Source organism: Ambystoma mexicanum, chromosome 10 (genome assembly GCF_040938575.1).
Source record: "Ambystoma mexicanum isolate Mex_15411 chromosome 10, UKY_AmexF1_1, whole genome shotgun sequence".
Taxonomy (NCBI): Eukaryota; Metazoa; Chordata; class Amphibia; order Caudata; family Ambystomatidae; genus Ambystoma; species Ambystoma mexicanum.
Window position 1 is genome coordinate 347,246,304 of NC_090932.1, and position 17,428 is coordinate 347,263,731.

Sequence of the window (17,428 nt, forward strand, 5' to 3'; positions counted from 1 at the left end):
TGCATTATATCAACAGTTGGGGTGCTCTTTTTATAGAAAGTTCTACGACAACACACACATACTTGGTTTGGCATTTCAGCAGAAGTGCTTTTGAACTTTTGTATTTCATTTCTGTATGTGTGATATAAAACGTTGATAGCTGTACTGTTGTCAGTAGTGTTGTCTGACAATGTTGGAGTGGGTAAGTGCTCTTCAGTTTCAGAGTATTTCCTTTGGATGCGCTCAATTTCATTGAGCACTTGTTTGGCTATAACGTGTAGGAGAATATCATTTAAATGTTGGATTGCTAAAGCTGGAGTTTTTGCATAGTACAGTTTTTTACACTAGATTTCTGATTGTTGAATGGTGGGTTGCTAACATTTTAATATGGTGAAAGGTGCTTTTGCAAGCTGCTCCAGAAATGCAGGCTAAGGATTGTCCTTGTAATCCAGTGTACTTGCACACTGGACAGGAGTCCATAGTTTGTAATATTTTTCTTTTGACAGTGTCTTTGACATACTGATTGAGGATTTGTTGCAAATTTTTGATTAGGCATGGCCGGGCATTGCACATTGATGTGCAAGGCCATTTGTAGGTGAGGCGTGTTGGTTTGGTGGATTGGAGAGTGCCATCTAAGTTTGATGGGGATATTTCTGAAAGAAGTGTTTCCTCTTCTATTATGGCATTGTCTATCTTTTCATACCCTCGTCCACTCGGATGTAAGGCAATTTGGTTAGTTTGTTGTTTTTTGTATGATTCTTCATTGAAGTATGGCTCTGTGTTGGTGGTGTGACTCCACTCACCTGTACATATGTGGCCAAAGGTATCTATGGTCACATTGCTTCACACTTATTGCAGTGTCTACAGGAGCTTCTAGGATGGCTTTTCTGCTGTAGGTTTTGAAGGTTGAGCGTGATTTCTGCCCTCTACTTCTAAGGTTCTGAAGGACTCTGCAGTGGAATTTTCTTTGTAAAATTAGTTTTTTGAATGCTTGCTTGTGATTACACTACCATTTGTACGTGCTCTTTTAGGAGTAGTGTGCGTTGGACTGTATTTTATGGTTTCCTGAACATTCTCAGATTTTACCAGATCACCTACAATGTATTCACTGGTAGATGGATTTGTTTTCTTTAATGACTGCATTACCTCTTCTCCTGCACCTTTCTGTTTACATTGACATTGCAGTGGATGGCTACTTTCTATGTTTGTAGGTTGCGTGGCTCACTTTCTGCATTACTATCTACTGAATTCCAGTTTGGTAGGCATTGTGTAGTAGCTGTTGGCGTAGAAAGGGAAGTGTGGGTGTGTGCACATTTTGACATGCATATGTATGCAATGTGCGTCAGTGGGTGAATGGGAGGGTAGGCAGTTATTTAATTGAAAGAGTGGGGCTGAGCAGTGGTGTTTAAGGTTAAGTTGGCGACACTATGTTAGTATGTGGGTATTATTCTAATGGTGGCGACATAACAAACACTTAGCACCTATAGAGGTGTGATCAGTAACAATGAAGTACACACTGCTGGATGGGCACACATCTATATGCTACAGTAGAACATTAGTGCACTTGTTTAGTAAGACATACAAGAGTATGCTGGTATTGTACTTTGTTGATTTCAGAGAGTAGGTGTTTTGTAGGCTGTATTTTGAATGTACACTCCAGTAGCTTTCCAGAGACAGGTGGGTATTGCTCCTGTATAAGAAGACGGTAACAAAATATGTTGGCTAATGACATAGTGCTTACATTTGCAAATTACATTCTTCAGAACTGTAGGGGGATGTCTTGGCAGGAAGATGAAGTGTGTTTGTATAAATGGAAGGTGCACAATATAAAGGGGCGCTTGGAGGTATAAGCATGCTTGTTAAGGGAGTAGGTGGACTACTTGGGAGTTTAGTGTATCACATGTTATGAAAAATGTGTGTGTTAGGCCTCTTTCCTTGACAAATGCAGTACTACGCAGTGTGGAAGGATGAGACAAAGGTGTGGAAAGATGTACAGAGTGGAAATCACAATGGTTTTGGGCATCCATTTGCATGCAGTTCTGTGCATATGTATGCTTAGTACATGAGTGCAGGCATTGCTTCTAGGTTTTCGTTTGATTATGCACATTTACGTATGTTAGTGTTTTGAACGTGGTGATAACTTTTTTTTGTTGCTTCACTGCTGTTGTTATGTGTGACGTATGGATGGAAACTGTCGTTATGCTTGAAATGTTTGCATTTTGCACAGTTTGGTGGGAAAGGGTGCCTGATAGTTGTGTTTGTGGTTTGTACAAATTTGCTAGGAGGTGGTGTAATGGGGGAAAGCATTGTAAAAAAGATGCAACAAAAGAAAGAGTAACCTTTTTCTTCTACCAATGCGTGTTGTGGCCAAATAGAACCTTGGCCACCACCTACCACTGTAGGAGCAATTTAATGGTAGATGATGGGAGGCACAACAGTAAGAATTTTGAGTACGTAATGGAGATGTACTCCTAGGTACACTGTTGCTACGCACCGTGCATATCTCTCAACCTTTCATGGCCCTTGAGAGGGTGAAAACAACTAATTTTGTAATTGGGGTGTAAAAAGCCCATTGATTGTTCTGGGTGTTTAGGGATCTTGGTGGGTGAGACAGCTGCATAAGTGGCGGGTGACACCCGCCAAAAGCATGTGAGTTGAGAGGTATGCAGACGTATAACATAGTTGGCACTGTACTGTAGAAAAAATAGTAATACCTACTGGGTGTGCTGATGGGTAGTAATGCTGATGTTTGTGGGTGCAGAAGATGTAGACCATTGACCCGTACTTTCTCATTGAGGTGCTTTTGTTTGTTTGTTTGTTTATTTGGTATAGCGCAGAAGACCAAACCCGCAAGGGTAACTGGGCGCAGGCAGTACAAGGATACTTGAGAACTTAGTTACAATACAAAAAAAAAAAAAAAAATGGTTGTACAGATGAGAGGAAAGCATATACAGGCAGTACAGGAAATACAGAAATGTAGATAGAGTAGGTTGTCTGGCGACCAATAATCTAGTTATGCTCATCCGCAGTCTCTAGAATACGTGTCGGTAAGGTGGTCAGGCTAAGTGTCGAAGGAGCGAATCCAGGTGAGGACTTTCCGCCTGAAGCTAGTGTAGGGTTGGTCCATTCTGAGGTCAAGGGGGAGTCTGTTCCAGGTTTGAGCAGCTATGACCGGGAAGCTGGAGCCGCCCGCTGTGCTCTTTTTATATCTGGGCACCACTAATGTGTAGGCATTCGTCGTTCTGGTGGGTCGGTTTGAGATTCTCTTGTTGATTTAGAATATATGTCACCTCTGCGTGAGTAACGGCTGTTATGCACTGTTCATTATATGTGATAGATTTACATGCACAGTTCTTGGTTTAATTGGTAGATGTGTATGTAATACTTTAACAGTAGCCAATCAGGGAGTGCTGCTGAAAGACAACTTGAAAGGAAAGAAGGACTGGCCCTGCTCTACTGGGCCACGGCCCTCGCGGTATTTGGGGAAATTGCACATGCTAAATGCTTTTTTTCGTAATGTGCTTGATATGATAATGGGACTACAGTTGAGTGGTTCATGTGTATGTCTGCTTTTGTGTTCCATGATAGGATGTTCTTTTGTGGCCATGATAACGTTAGTGCTTGCAGTGTGACGTTTGTTATTGGCCGTGATTTTTTTCCCTCTATATGCAATTAGTAATCTGTTGCCGTATATACAATGTACAGTGCAGACACACATGTAGTAATGTACGGACCACAAGCCGAGAGTGACCCATAACAAGGAGCAGAGAAGAAGGTGTTTTTTGACACGTCCCTTTAGCAAAATTAGAAATAAACACTTTGCATAATTTCTACACAGGAGTTGGGATTGGTCAATATGAATTTGTGGGTGAAGCAACAGATTGTGCCAGAACATCTGTTTGCCAAAAGGAGTGGACATGGCTACGGGGACGGCTGTGCTGTTAAGTAGACCGACTATATGGTTGTTGGGCGACTCGTGAATACATTGGGTACAAGTTTACACAGAGCCTTGTGCACTAGCAGCACACCTAGGTTTTGATAATCTCGCAGTGCACTGGTACAGAATAAGTGTTATGCAGTGGTTCCATGTGGGTCCTTTTTGTGCTAGTTTGGTGACGCTTCCTCATTCAGACATTATTATTGTTAATTGTGGAGGGAACAATTTAGGGCTTGTTACCAGCATTTCACTGCAGTTTACAATGAATTAGACATTTCGGCAACTAATGGAAATGTTTCCAAAATCACACATAATGTTTTCTTGCATTGCCCAGAGGCAGATGTTGCTGTGTTCTTCCTTCTGTGGCCCACAAATGGAGAATGCGCGTTGCAATGTGAACAAGGCTGCGTGTGCTTTTCCGCAAAACATTGGCATGTTCTCCTTCCACAAGGAAAACATTACCTTTCGTGGTAGGAACATTTTTTCGTTCAGACTGAGTTCATCTGGCTGATGCTGGCAATGAGAATTTTTTGCGTAATATCCCAAATGCCGTACAGTGCTTCCTGCAAGTGTAGGATGCATTTTCCCAGTGGTCTTTCACCAATTTTAACGTTCAAAATTCAAATAGTACCAAAAAGGCTCTTCTCAGAGCCACCACTTTTTTAGGAAATGCATACAATGCTATTGACGGCGTCCCACTGCCCATTGTTGCCATCTCTGTACACAGCGCTTATAGGCAGCATCACCACCTGCATGTTTGAATTGAACTTCTATTTTTGAACAGTACAATGTGGCTCTGAAAAGAGCCTTTTTGATCCCCCCACCTTCTGGCTGTGTAGCATTTTTCCTGGTGTTATAAGAGACACCAAAAAAGACAGCAGTGGAAGGGAGATTTGCAACGAGTACTGACCACAGGGATAAAATATCGTACGTGGAGAGCAGAAGATGTAGGGTGCAGCTTTCTTGGGTAGGGGGCAGTGTCTGCCATGGACCCGGACAGCAGCCTCAATAGCATTTTGCAAATGTTCTCCCCTACACAGTAGTGCGTCGCAGTATATGCACAATACAGTGACTTTTGAAAGGTAGTGGTCTGTTGTACTGCGTATGTCCTCCAAGGTTGCTTGCAGGACGCAGTGGCCCCCTGGAGTGTCGCTAGTGGTGGTAGGAGCACATGCAGAGGATGCTTTAGAGGACACTAACCTACTGCCTGCTTGGAAGCGGACAAGCCGTCCAAATAGCTGCTTAGTGTGAAGGATCGCTGTGAGGGTGCACTTTCACTGTAACACTCTATACATTGCAGAGAAATGTCCCCTTTCGATGTGTATGGACCTGGCTCATGTCCGCCAAATAAGGGACGACATGCACCGTTGATAGGTTACCATGGTGACGTCGTCATTTTTCTCCATTTGTAAGCTTGTCTGCCGGACATACATTGGATGTTACACTTTGTGGCACGTGCATAGATCTCCTACTGATACGTTTGCCATCCCCAGCCTACTTAAACATATGGCACACGTACATTGCACATTTCTACATACACTTGCTGTGAGCACTATACAGTAGGTGGGACATTTTTGGTGGAAAAATACTTGCAGAACGTGGGTACACGCTTCCATCTAGTACAACTATATCACAGGTTTATTCGGTTATGATCACCAGGAAAAGTGTTACCAGGTGTCACAGCATGATATAACTATGTGCACAGTTGTGCTACAGATAAACGGATGCTCCTGTTATTATTTACAGATAGATGTGTGCATGCAAACATGCGGCCCGTAGTGGCATCCTACGGATGATTGTATTGTGATTGTGCATAGGGCATCCAGGTGCTGCGGTAGTCTGCCTCCTCCATTTTTCTCACTTGCAATCATCCCCACTAGTGCGGTGCCCTTCTCACTTACAATGGCCTTTTTAAAAAAAAGGGACATACACAATCTGTACAAATTAACATTTCAATCTTGATTAGCACACATTTATAGCGACTAATCGGCAAGGGAAGGGGGACAAGAAACAGATACATATATTGGAGATGTTTCCATTTCAACAAGCTTCTGCTGAGGGAAAGAAGGGATTGAGCTCTCATCGAAGCGTCCTAAATGACACTGATTTTGTGGGGGAGGGGGGCAGGGAAATGGGGAAGGAGCACATGTGCAAGTTGGTCAGTGATATCTTATTTTGCCCCTTATATGTTCTTCTACAAACATTCTCAAGGCAGCAAATTGGAGGAGCAACTGCTCGATTTTGGCATCAACTTTCATTTGCCCAGTGTTTAGTTCAGTTTCAATGGCCTTATGGTCCTGTGGAAAAGGTGCCGCTTCTTCTGTACAGCTTTGCATTACAGTATGTTCTGTTAAAAGACAACAAATGTGGTTAATTGACATGAGGTTTTACATTGTGATTGTGTTCTTCTTGCCACCGTGTTCCCTACCTATGGGGTTATTATGCTCACTCATTTGGCCGTGTGGAAAATTCTCCTCTAGCCATTCCAGGGTGCTTGCCCTTGCCGTAACTCTTTCCCTTTTCACAGTGCAGCGGGTAACAATGGGCCTATCGTCATCACTCATTTCTTCATGTGGAAAATTCTCCTCCAGCCACTCTAGGGTGGAAGCCATTGCTGCACACAAACCGAAAATATGATGCTTTGCTACCATTGTACACTAGCGGACCTTTGCAATTACAACAAAAACTTTTGTGTACTTACCACGTTGCTCTGATGCTTTGTTCTCAGTAGTTGCCGTTTGCTCCTCTGCCTCTTCCTTCTTTGTTTGATTGTGCAGCAGGTATGTAGTAAGATTGATGAAGGCAAACATCACCTATCTTGTTGGTGCTTTCCATTATGCTGCATACCTTATGCCTTTGTGCACTTTGTTGCAAAAGTACAGATTTTGTATAGGTACGGCATTTTCCCTTCTAACTCACGCGCTTGCAGCTGTTTGTATATGTTTTTTGTTTTTGATGAATGTTACAACTTTCTCTACCCCCCCCTTCCTTTCTGGGCACGTTGGACTGCACCCAATCTCCGCAAATAGAGCCAGTGTTCCCTACCTTTGTGCCTATTACTATCCAGCCTCCGGCTTCAATATGTTGTACAGTACATCTTTAAAAACTGAGCGTATCCTGCACACATCTAATGCAATTCAGTGAAGGACACATTATTACAGGGACACTATGGTTCACTTGTGCACCTTGAACCCTATCATTTTTCCTGAAAAATCTATAACATACGAACGTTATGGTTAAAGTGCCCTACTAAAAACCTATGAAATTCACTAACAAAAAACATTGTTAAAGGGACGTTATGGTTAAGTTGCGCTACTAAAACCATTTCCGCTTTATTGAAAAAGTAGCCTAAAGCATCGTTATGTTTCAGTGTACTATTAAAAACATACGAAATTCACTAACAACAAACGTTGTTAAAGGGATGTTGAGTTGCACTAGCAAAATCCTATGAAATTGAATGGAAAAACTTTGCTACAGGGACGTTATGGTTACAGGTAAAACCTAAAAAACACAGAAATGTGCAAGTTATGGTACGGTACGCAAATATAGATTGCGCTACCCTTATGCACTGCAAGGACTAACACCCATTTTTTTTATTTTTAAATTTATTTATTGGCATTTATCATTTTTACATTTGCATGACATAAAATATGTCCATAGTTAGAGGATAATAAGCATTTCGTAATAAGACATTAACGGTTAACAATTCAACTTTAACTGTCTCCAAGTGCTCCTTCCATCATGGCAGGGCAGTCTGTTGGTTCAGAGGGGGTTGGGCAAACCGAGGGGAGGGGGAAGAGGGGATTTGAGCTTGTAAGGACCCAGTGAAGTTGTGGCTAGTTGCTCTCGGGATCCTGTGATGTTGGTTGTGAATCCGTTTTCCATAGGTTTGTTCTTGTTCATGGGGGCTTGTCATCCGAGGGGTGAAACAAGGATCCTGTGAGTTCTTTCCAGGCCGTTAGGGTCATGCTCCAGGCGTCCGTGGACCTGGCAACACTGTCTTCGCATTCCTTTGTTTCAGCTTGTACCCAACGTTCCAATTCTCTGTGCCATACCTTTTGTTGGGGTCCTGCGGGTTTTTTCCAGGACATTGCAATTGTCCTTTTTGCCAGTATGCACATGATGTCCATTAATTTGGCCAGGTGTTTAAGTTTGGCCGGCCTGGGGTACGTTCCTAGAAGGCATTTGTCCAGGGTCCACTTGTACCTAGTCAACCCTGCTTTTTCGCTTGTCAGCTGTACGGTGGTCCACAGGGACTGTGTTTTGGTGCACGACCAGAACATGTGAATCAGGTCCGCATTATTCTCACCGCACCAGGTGCAGACAGAGTGTGGCGATTTATTTAATTTCGCCAGCCTGGATGGGGTTAAATATGTTCTATATAACAGGTTCAGTTGTATTTGCCTGAATCTGTGGTTTCTGGAGACTGCTTTAGGGTACGCTAGAGCCCGCTCCCATTCTCCATCAGGCATTTCCCGGCCCATGTCCGTTTCCCATCTTCTTTTCAGATCAGCACTTCGTGGGTTGGGGGTGTCACTCAAGTGGCCATAGATCTGGGACACTGGTCTCCATCCCTCTCCCAAGCTGTACAATAGTGTGATCAGAGGGTTTGATTCCGGTTCCTCCGGCCATGTTGTCCACTTGTCTCGTGCTGTAGTCCGTATCCTTTGATACCACAGAAACTGGCCCGTGTGGATTTCAGCTTCCTCCTGTAGTGTTTCAAATTCTTTAAAGGTGCCATCGTCGTATAGGTCTCCCCACGTATATATCCCTTTTTCTTCCCAGCGTCTGAGGTGTTGCAGGTCCATGTCGGTTCTGCATAGGTCCGAGATCATTGGAATGTCTGGGGAGTAGGGATGCTTTGCGTGGGCGAGTGTCTCTGCTCTGTGCCATACTTTTCGCCATAGGGCAGCCAAGAAGGGGGCATTTCGCATCAGGTGGCTGGGGGCCCAAATAAGTTCCTTCAGATGGATCGGGGAGACCAAGGGTTGCATCAGGGGCGTCTCAGATGTGGTGTCGTCTGCTAGCCACTTGGTCACAAAACTGAGTTGCGCTGCCAAATAATATTTCTCGAAGTTTGGGAGTTGAATTCCCCCCTGGCTATGCGGTAGGACCAAGGTGGTGTGTGCTATCTAGCATCTTCCTTTCCCCCATAGGAAATCACGGAGTATCACTTCTAGCAGGCGAAAAAAGGAAGCATTGATTTAGTAATGTACATTTTGGAACCTGTACAGGAATCTAGGGAGGACAATCATTTGATTGCTGATTTCGTGTTGTGTTTGTGCATCAGTGCAGGGGTGTGCATTATGTGTATTCCCAGGTATTTAAATGAGGTGACCTCCCACTGTATCCCCACAGAAGGATGTTCTACAATATTCTTGCTCTTGAGGCCAGTTAGAGGGGAGAGGCAGGACTTCGCCCTGCTAAATTGTATGCCTGAGACCTTCGCAAAGTTGTCTAAGACGTCTAGCATTGTGGGCACGTTATTGTGTGGGTCCGTAACATATAGCAGCACATCGTCTGCATAAAGTGAGATAATGTGGTCCACTCCCCCCAGGCGTATCCCAGCATCGAAGAATTGTTTCCGAAAATAGATGGCAATAGGTTCCAGTCCTAGTACATAAAGCATGGGGGATAGTGGACATCCCTCCCTAGTGCCCCTGCATATGTCCCAGACCTCAGATACATACTTTCCGGTTTTTACCCTAGCCCTGGGTTTTGTATAAAGTATCTTGATCCACCTAATGAACCCCGGGCCAAAGCCGAAACCTTATAGAACCACTACGAACCATTCCCAACATATAGAATCGAACGCTTTAATGGCATCAAGGGATAGCAGTGCACATGCCTCCATGCTAGCCTCAGTTTGGTTTATAACCTGTTGTAATCTGTTGTAATCTGCATAAGTTCATGGTCGTGTTCCGGCTCGGTATGAAGCCGCACTGATCCATGTGCACGATCTCCCCTATGATTCTAGCCAACCTCTTCGCTAATATCGTTGTCAGTATTTTCACATCATAATTGAGCATGGCTATTGGGCGGTAAGGTTTGTTAGGTTTAATGATCGGGATCAAAAGGGTCTCTCTCATGCTGTCGGATAATATCCCTCTCTCATATGCTTCTTGAAAAACCTCATGTAATAAAGGTGTTAGGGAGGTCTCGTACGCTTTATAAAACTCAGCGGGTAGCCCATCGGTCCCAGGGGTCTTGCAGTTGGCCAGCGATTTAATCACCTCTGTTATATCTTCGGTCGTGATGTCTGCATCTAGATCCTCAGTCTGTTCAGGAGTTAGTCTGGGGAGTCCTATTTCCTCCAAAGTATCTGTGATTTGGTCTCGGGGAACTTGGTCCTTGTGGGAGTATAGGTGTTCATAAAAGCGCTTGGAGGCGTCGTTTATGCCTTGTTGTGTTTGGAATTCATTGCCCTCTGCATCTTGTATCTTGGTGATTGTGTGCCTGGGGTGTTCTTTCTTGCACAGACAGGCCAGCATTCTACTCGGCCTATCGGCTTCTGTGTGTGCTCTGTTAGACTTGGGGGTGTAGTCGAATTTAGCTAGTCTATCCCATGCCGATGTGCATTTAACTCTAAGTGCTTTGAGGGTGTCCTCTCTCTGGTGAGTGTTCACCGGGGTGGCCTCCAATTGCTCAATCTCTTGCTCCCACTGGTCTAGTTCGCGTCGCAGCTGTTTTCTAATACCTCCCACTTTTGTTATAGTTTCCCCCCTTATCACTACTTTTAGGGCGTCCCACATCGTGCTCAGGTGGTCGACACTTCCGGTATTTACCTCTATAAAGTTATCTATAAAGTCGTGCAGCTCCTCCCTGAATGCCAGGTCACCCAGGGTGTCAATCAGCATTTTCCACATAGGGATAGGGGGTCTAGGGCCAGCGTGGTTCCATTCTACTAGAAGTGGCGAGTGGTCTGAGATGGTTCTCCCTAGGTGTTGTGCACTGTCTATTTGTGACAGGTGTTCTTTGCTAATGAAAACGTAATCTAACCTGGTATGAAGGTCATGTGGGGAGGAGAAGTACGAGTATCCCCGGGCGTTGGGGTGCTGCTCCCTCCATGTGTCAGCAAGATCTAGTCCGTCTATTAATAGGGATAGGGATACCGTGGCTGCTGAGGGACCTTTCGGGTGGGGCTGGGACCTATCAAGGTTGGGATCTCGTACACAGTTGAAGTCCCCTGCCCAAAAAAAGATGCCGTGCCTGTATGGGGCGATTTTGGGATACATTGAGTTCAGATGTGCCGTAATATTAGTGTTGGGAAGATAGGAGTTCACTATACATACCTGTTCCCGTTCTAGTCGGCCCCACAGTATCGCAAACCTGCCTTCCGGATCTATCTCAGACTTAATAAAATGGAATGGGAGTTGGGGGTGAATCCAGGTGTATACTCCTCTGGCATATTTGGAGTAGGTGGTTCCAATTCCTCGTCCTCCCCATTGCTCGCCTAATTTGGCCAGAGAGTCTGCCGTGCAATGTGTCTCCTGCAACAGTGCTATTTGCTCTCCCTTTCTGTTCAAGTAGGACTTGATTCTGTTCCGGCGTAGGTAAGTTCCCAAGCCCCTCACGTTCCAAGTCATTATTTTTATTCTAGTTGCCATGGTGGGTTAATAGGATTTCTGCTGCTTCAGTCCAGCAACCGTCAACCTCTTCCGTTCGCTCACCCCTTTTTGGCTTCTTCCCTCCGTGCCCGTCCTCCCTGGCACCACCTGTTATACCTGTTGGAGACTTTTTAAGTTGAGTAACTCCCATTGTGTGAATGGGGAAAACAAACAAAAAACAACTCGAACTGCCCCTAGCAGTTGCTTTCAACTTGCAGTGCTCAGGGGGTCCCGAGCCTTCCAGGCCACTCCTGGCCTTCCGGATCAGGTAGTGTGTAGGCAGATTGCCTGCATAGATTCCGGTGGGGTGGGTCGCCTTTCTTTTATTTCGCGTAGTCCTCCGAGCTCCTGTATGATCTGGCTTACATCACAGTAGGACTCAATTGTAGTATACTTGTCTGCTGTCTGTATTCATGTGGGGGAATCGCTTTGCTTTTCTTGCCATGGCGGGTGCATAGTCAGCCCAAGTCTGACCGTGGTGGTTCCTCCTTGCCATCAGCCACGTTATTATGTTCGAACCACATGTTTGCTGTGGCTGGGGTCTCCAGAAATATCGCTCTGTATTTTAGGTTTAGCTTTTGTAATTATGCCTTTATTGGGATGAAGGAGTTCCTTGCTCGCTGCACTGTGGGGGTATAATCTGGGTACATGACTATTGTTGAGTCTTTCCTCTTGATCTCTCCACCTTCACTGGAGTACCGCAAGATAGTTTCCCGGTCACGAAAGTTTAGAATTTTGGCAATGATTGGGCGCGGGTGTGAGACGGGTGGGGGCGTTTCTGGAGAGATCTGTGGGCTCTTTCAACAAAGAACCCCTGGGTGAGGTTTCCTGGACCAATTTCCTGTTGTAGCAATGTTTTGATAAATTCTGTCGGGTCTTGGCCTTCCAAGTCCTCTGGAACCCCCAGTATACGAATGTTATTTCGGCGGGCTCGACCCTCGGCATCCTCGGAGCGCGCCTCCCGCCTTACCACTTTTTGTTCCAAGTCTTGGACTTTTATCTTTAGATCTTGGGTACTCTCCACGTCTTCTTGCAGGGTAGTTTCTATCGCTGTGACCCTTTCAGTTAGGTTTCGGGCGTCCTGACGCATGAGCTGTATGTCCGATTTCACCTCCTCTATCTTCCCTTCAACTGATGTGCGGAGGGTCGCTATTACCTGCAGGAATTGCGTGTGTTTGAGGTCCTCTTCTTGTTTAGGCGGCTCTTCCGAGATCTCCCGGTCATGTTGTGATTGTCTTTGGGGTCTGACTGTCGTGAAGGAATCCATTGTAACCAATTTCGGTTTATTTTTGGGGGGAGACATCCCCGGTGTCCGGTCCCAAAGTCTCTTATGCCGGGTCCACAAGCTATGCAGGCCTTCCCTGCGGTTCCTGGTTTGCGTTATGGTTTTCGTGTCTTTGGGCGAAGGATAGCGGGTCCGTGGGTCGAGTTGGCCGCCCCCGCTTAATGGTTGGCCATTTGGGGTGGGGCCGTCGCGCACCTGCACCCGTGCCCCAAATCTGGGCGGTGGGGGGGGTCCCCGGTTCTTTTCCGCCTCACTTACTGTGTTATATGCTGACTCACTGCACCCGCTGTTTCTACGATCTTCCCATCAGCTCCGCTCGACTGCACCACAAGTGCGTCTCTCTCGCCCTTGTTCCTCCTGCAGTGACGGCACCCCGGAGTGCCTTCGGCGCCGGTATCGCTGGGCTCGAATTTCAGTCCCTGTCGTTTCTCCTCAGCTGGGGAACGAGTGGCCCGCCCAGTCGGCTTCGGTGTGGGAGAGAGTCCTTTGTTGGCGCGGTCCGCAAGGTAATTTAGGCCTCCGTAGCTTCGTTCTTATTCCGCGGTGGGCGCCGCCATCTTGTGGGTCCCAGGGGTTCAGCATCCAGCTCCGCGTTTTCAGCCTTCCCTGCCCCGGTTCGCCCCAGGAACAGGGTCGAGTGTCGGTAATCGGTTCCCCTTCGATGTTGTTTGGTTTTTTAAGTTTGCAGACCAGTTATAGCGATATTAGCTCGATTTGCAAGGATCTCTGAATGGAGCTCCACGGGAGCCTGTCCTTACAGCATGCGTGCTGGCCAACACCCATGACATCAAAGATGAAATCCCAAATGGCATCGATGACATCACTGATGACATCCCATGTGCATTTAGTTGTCATACAAAGCCTCCAGAAGGGATTGTCATTGTAATGTTGAGAGAAAACTATCAGAGATAATGGGGAGAACTATCATTATATAAGTAGGTCATTAGACAAGGCATTGCTATAAAAAATATGACATTACACATCTCTTTCTATTACATGACCAAACTCATGTACAAATGTAAGCAGTGTGTACAGCATGCATCATAAAGGTGCAATTACAAATTCTTCCCATGTTGCATAGTGACATGATGCATGCTTTCTTTTAGACTTTTGTTTACTGTTAAACATGTTATAAGTAGCAACAAATCCCTCACTTACTACATAAATGTACTACTGCACACAAAACTGAAAGATATCACAACACATACCAATAGCATTATATCCAAATAAAGTACAGTAAGAAAAAAGTAGCAGTACTACCAGAAAGTGTTCATAACCTAACTCATTATCTTAATGTACAGAAATGATTGCTGTATTTCAGGCTACCTTCTTCCCGTTTGTATATATGTACCATATGATGTGACTGAACACCAAGGAAAGCAGTGTAAGAACATATGAGAAGGGTAAGGTGTACAAATAAAGTACCTTTTTCACTTTATAGTTCCTCACAGTTAGTGACGAAAAGCACCTAGTGTAGATATGTCACTGAACAAAAAAGAGGGAGCCATACCTGTGATGTCATCAGTGATGTCATCAATGACATTTGTGATGTCACCTTTGATGTCATGGATGTTAGTCCTTGCAGTGCACATGGATAGCACGAGTTATGGTTGCGTACCGTACCACAACTTGCACATTTCTGCGTTTTTTAGGTTTTACCTGTAACCATAACGTCCCTGTAGCAACGTTTTTATATGTGACATATTTGGATAGCATTTTAACTCAGTGATTTTTATGTACATTTGAAATGATAGCCAGAAACTAATTAAAAAAAAAACATCAAAATAGAGATAATAAGTATAAACTTATTGACAATGATGAATACCTAACGATCAATGCCTGCATAAATAATAAGTGATAATTTCTGACAACATGAAGTGATTTTGTGATTGTCTTTCAGCAATGGGTATATGCAGGTGTGGTCTGGGAAGTTCTTTTAAGGTGGCAATGATACCCCAGTCTGGCTGGTCTGTTGTTTCCTGGTTCAGAGCCCTCCATGAAAAATATATTCAAACTACAAAAGCCTTCGTGATCTAGGCTGCCTCAAAGGAACACATTGTTTCAATCCCCTGCTAGGTTACTGAAAAGAGGGAGTGATTGACTCATTTCCATTTCAGCTACTTTGCCAGTGTACCGGTAGCCGGTGTACCTAGTCGGCTCCTACACATGGGCACACACATTGACTAATTAGGATGGAGAAGAGGCTAGGTCCCAGTCACATTGTTTTTCCACCCAGTGTCAACGTTGGTTGGTAAACTTGGCACCACTATGTCCCATATACTATTGGTCTCTTTTAATCCTCATCCTTTTACTATGATTACGACTTGACAATTGAGTCACTAGCCATACATCTTTAACTTGGTTCTCTGTTTCATTCTTTAAGATAGCTTTGTCCATCCTTTTATTTTTTTAGAAATGTCTTGGTCAATGGTGACTTCATTAACCAAATATTCTAGCATGATCTTCAATATGACCCATCCATGTTACTTTATGGTTCTTATGGAAAGTTTCGACAAAACAAATTCTAGCCAATTTGGATTTTTATTCGACCTGTTAGATATATTGAAAAATAAGCAGTTTCCAAAAAGAAGACAGCATATAATACAGCTCCAAGTATTTCCATGTAATACTGTCAGTGGTATCTGATCAAACCCAGAATTTCTCAGACGGTATAATCTGAGGCATTTTCCAAATTCAAATCATTTTAACGCTAACGCCCTACTCTGAATAACTACCCACGCATTACATTTATTAGCTTGTCCAGAACATTCTTATATGACCAAGAAAAGAAACATATTCAAATCAATTTCATATTCAAATATAAAAACACAATCACAGGAACAGACACTACTTTGCCCATTCACAAGTACTCTCAAACATATCAAAAGAGTTAGAGAAAATAAAATATGCACACACACACTTGAGATAATTCTCGGTATCCACCCATGAGTGTATGTTTGAACTATGATGGAGCAGTGAACACCACTTTTCAACTATCTGAACTAAACCCTCACAAGTTTTTGACCACCACCACACAAGGTTGCTGATGAACTGTGACCATTTTAATATTTCTCTTCTGATCCCTTTTTTAACAGCAGCAGTGACTTTATTGGCTATTGATTTGGTGACATGCCACACATCAAATTGATGCTTTTTGTCCAGGAACTGTTCTTGCATGACCTTTGCTATTACCACATGCCTGTCTGTGGCTATCGATTATATTTGCAATCCCCTTGATTGCAGAAGTCCAATGGACTTAATGAAGCCCTATTTATTAATGGCAACATAGAATGTACATTCTGACACTTGCACCACAACAGAACTCCCTATGTTTTGGGTGTCCATGTCTTGGAAGTGGTATGTGCAGTACTTCGCCGAAAATCCAGGAATGTCACACTGTCCATCACCAGCTAGCACGAGCTGGCATGAACTAGCATGAGCCTTTTGCCTTTTGACTGTGAACCATTGTCTATGACTATTTGGGATCCCAGGCCTGAGTAATAGAGGTGAACATAGCTCTGTCATTTGCAGAATTAAGTTTTAGCAATTAATTAAAAATGTACAGAAACGTGAGCTCTTACTAAACTCTGATCCACTGAACAATAGAGCACACGATTACGATTCCAGCTGGTACTTTTACAAGAATGGGTTGAGCAGAACATGAAAATGTTGAATGCTCGTGTGCAGAGCTCCCCTTCATCTTTAGGTTGATGCCTTTCACTTCTCCAGTAAACTTAACCATTGGCTCCGCTCAAATCCTCCCACGTTTCCCATAGTTTCATTTAATCATTGTTGTAATCTCAATCAGGCAGCGGTCAAAACATCAAATTCTGTTTCTCTAGATAGCCAATCGTTCTGTGATATAGTGTTTTCAGATTTTATGGTGGTGGATAATTCCTTCGCACTACTCATGGTGTAGTTACGGTCATGGACATTGTTGTAGATGAATTCGGAAATGCCTCCGTGATTTACATCTGTGATTTTCTAGATTTTCAGAATCTATTAGGGAAACAGGGAAGATTATGGGGGTCATTCTGAGATTGGTGGTAGTCATGGCGCTATTTGGCCATGACTGCCACCAATAATGGGACCGAGTCTGGTGTGGTGCAATGGGGACTTACCGGTCTAGTCCGACCCTGTCAGGACCGGTAAGTCCCCATTGCACCAACCATTCCCCATTCCCATTTGAGCCCCCATAGGGCTCAGTGGGAATGGGGAAGGTGCTATTTATGGGCCTGCTCATGGCAGGCCCGTAATTAGATGCCTGGTCCCCTAACGGGACCCATAAGGGACGTTTGGTCGGACCACACGTCCCTTGCGGTTCCCATTAGGGGACCTCGGAATCGGGCGGTAGGGGAGTACCGGCACCGGTCTCCTTACCGGTGACTGGTATCCTCTACCGCCCGACTCGTAATGACCCCCTATGTCTTTCTTTGTCAGAAATATTTTGGTAGGCATAGATTGGGGAGAGTATCAGCAACAAATGAAGAAGCCTTTTCTGTGTTGTCTGTCAGTTCCGGTGGGTGTTGTGTACTGTAACAATTATCCATTGTTTCTTTCCGTGTCTCGCTGGTGATATTCAGTTCAGATTCCGAACCACTGCACATCGGCATCACAATT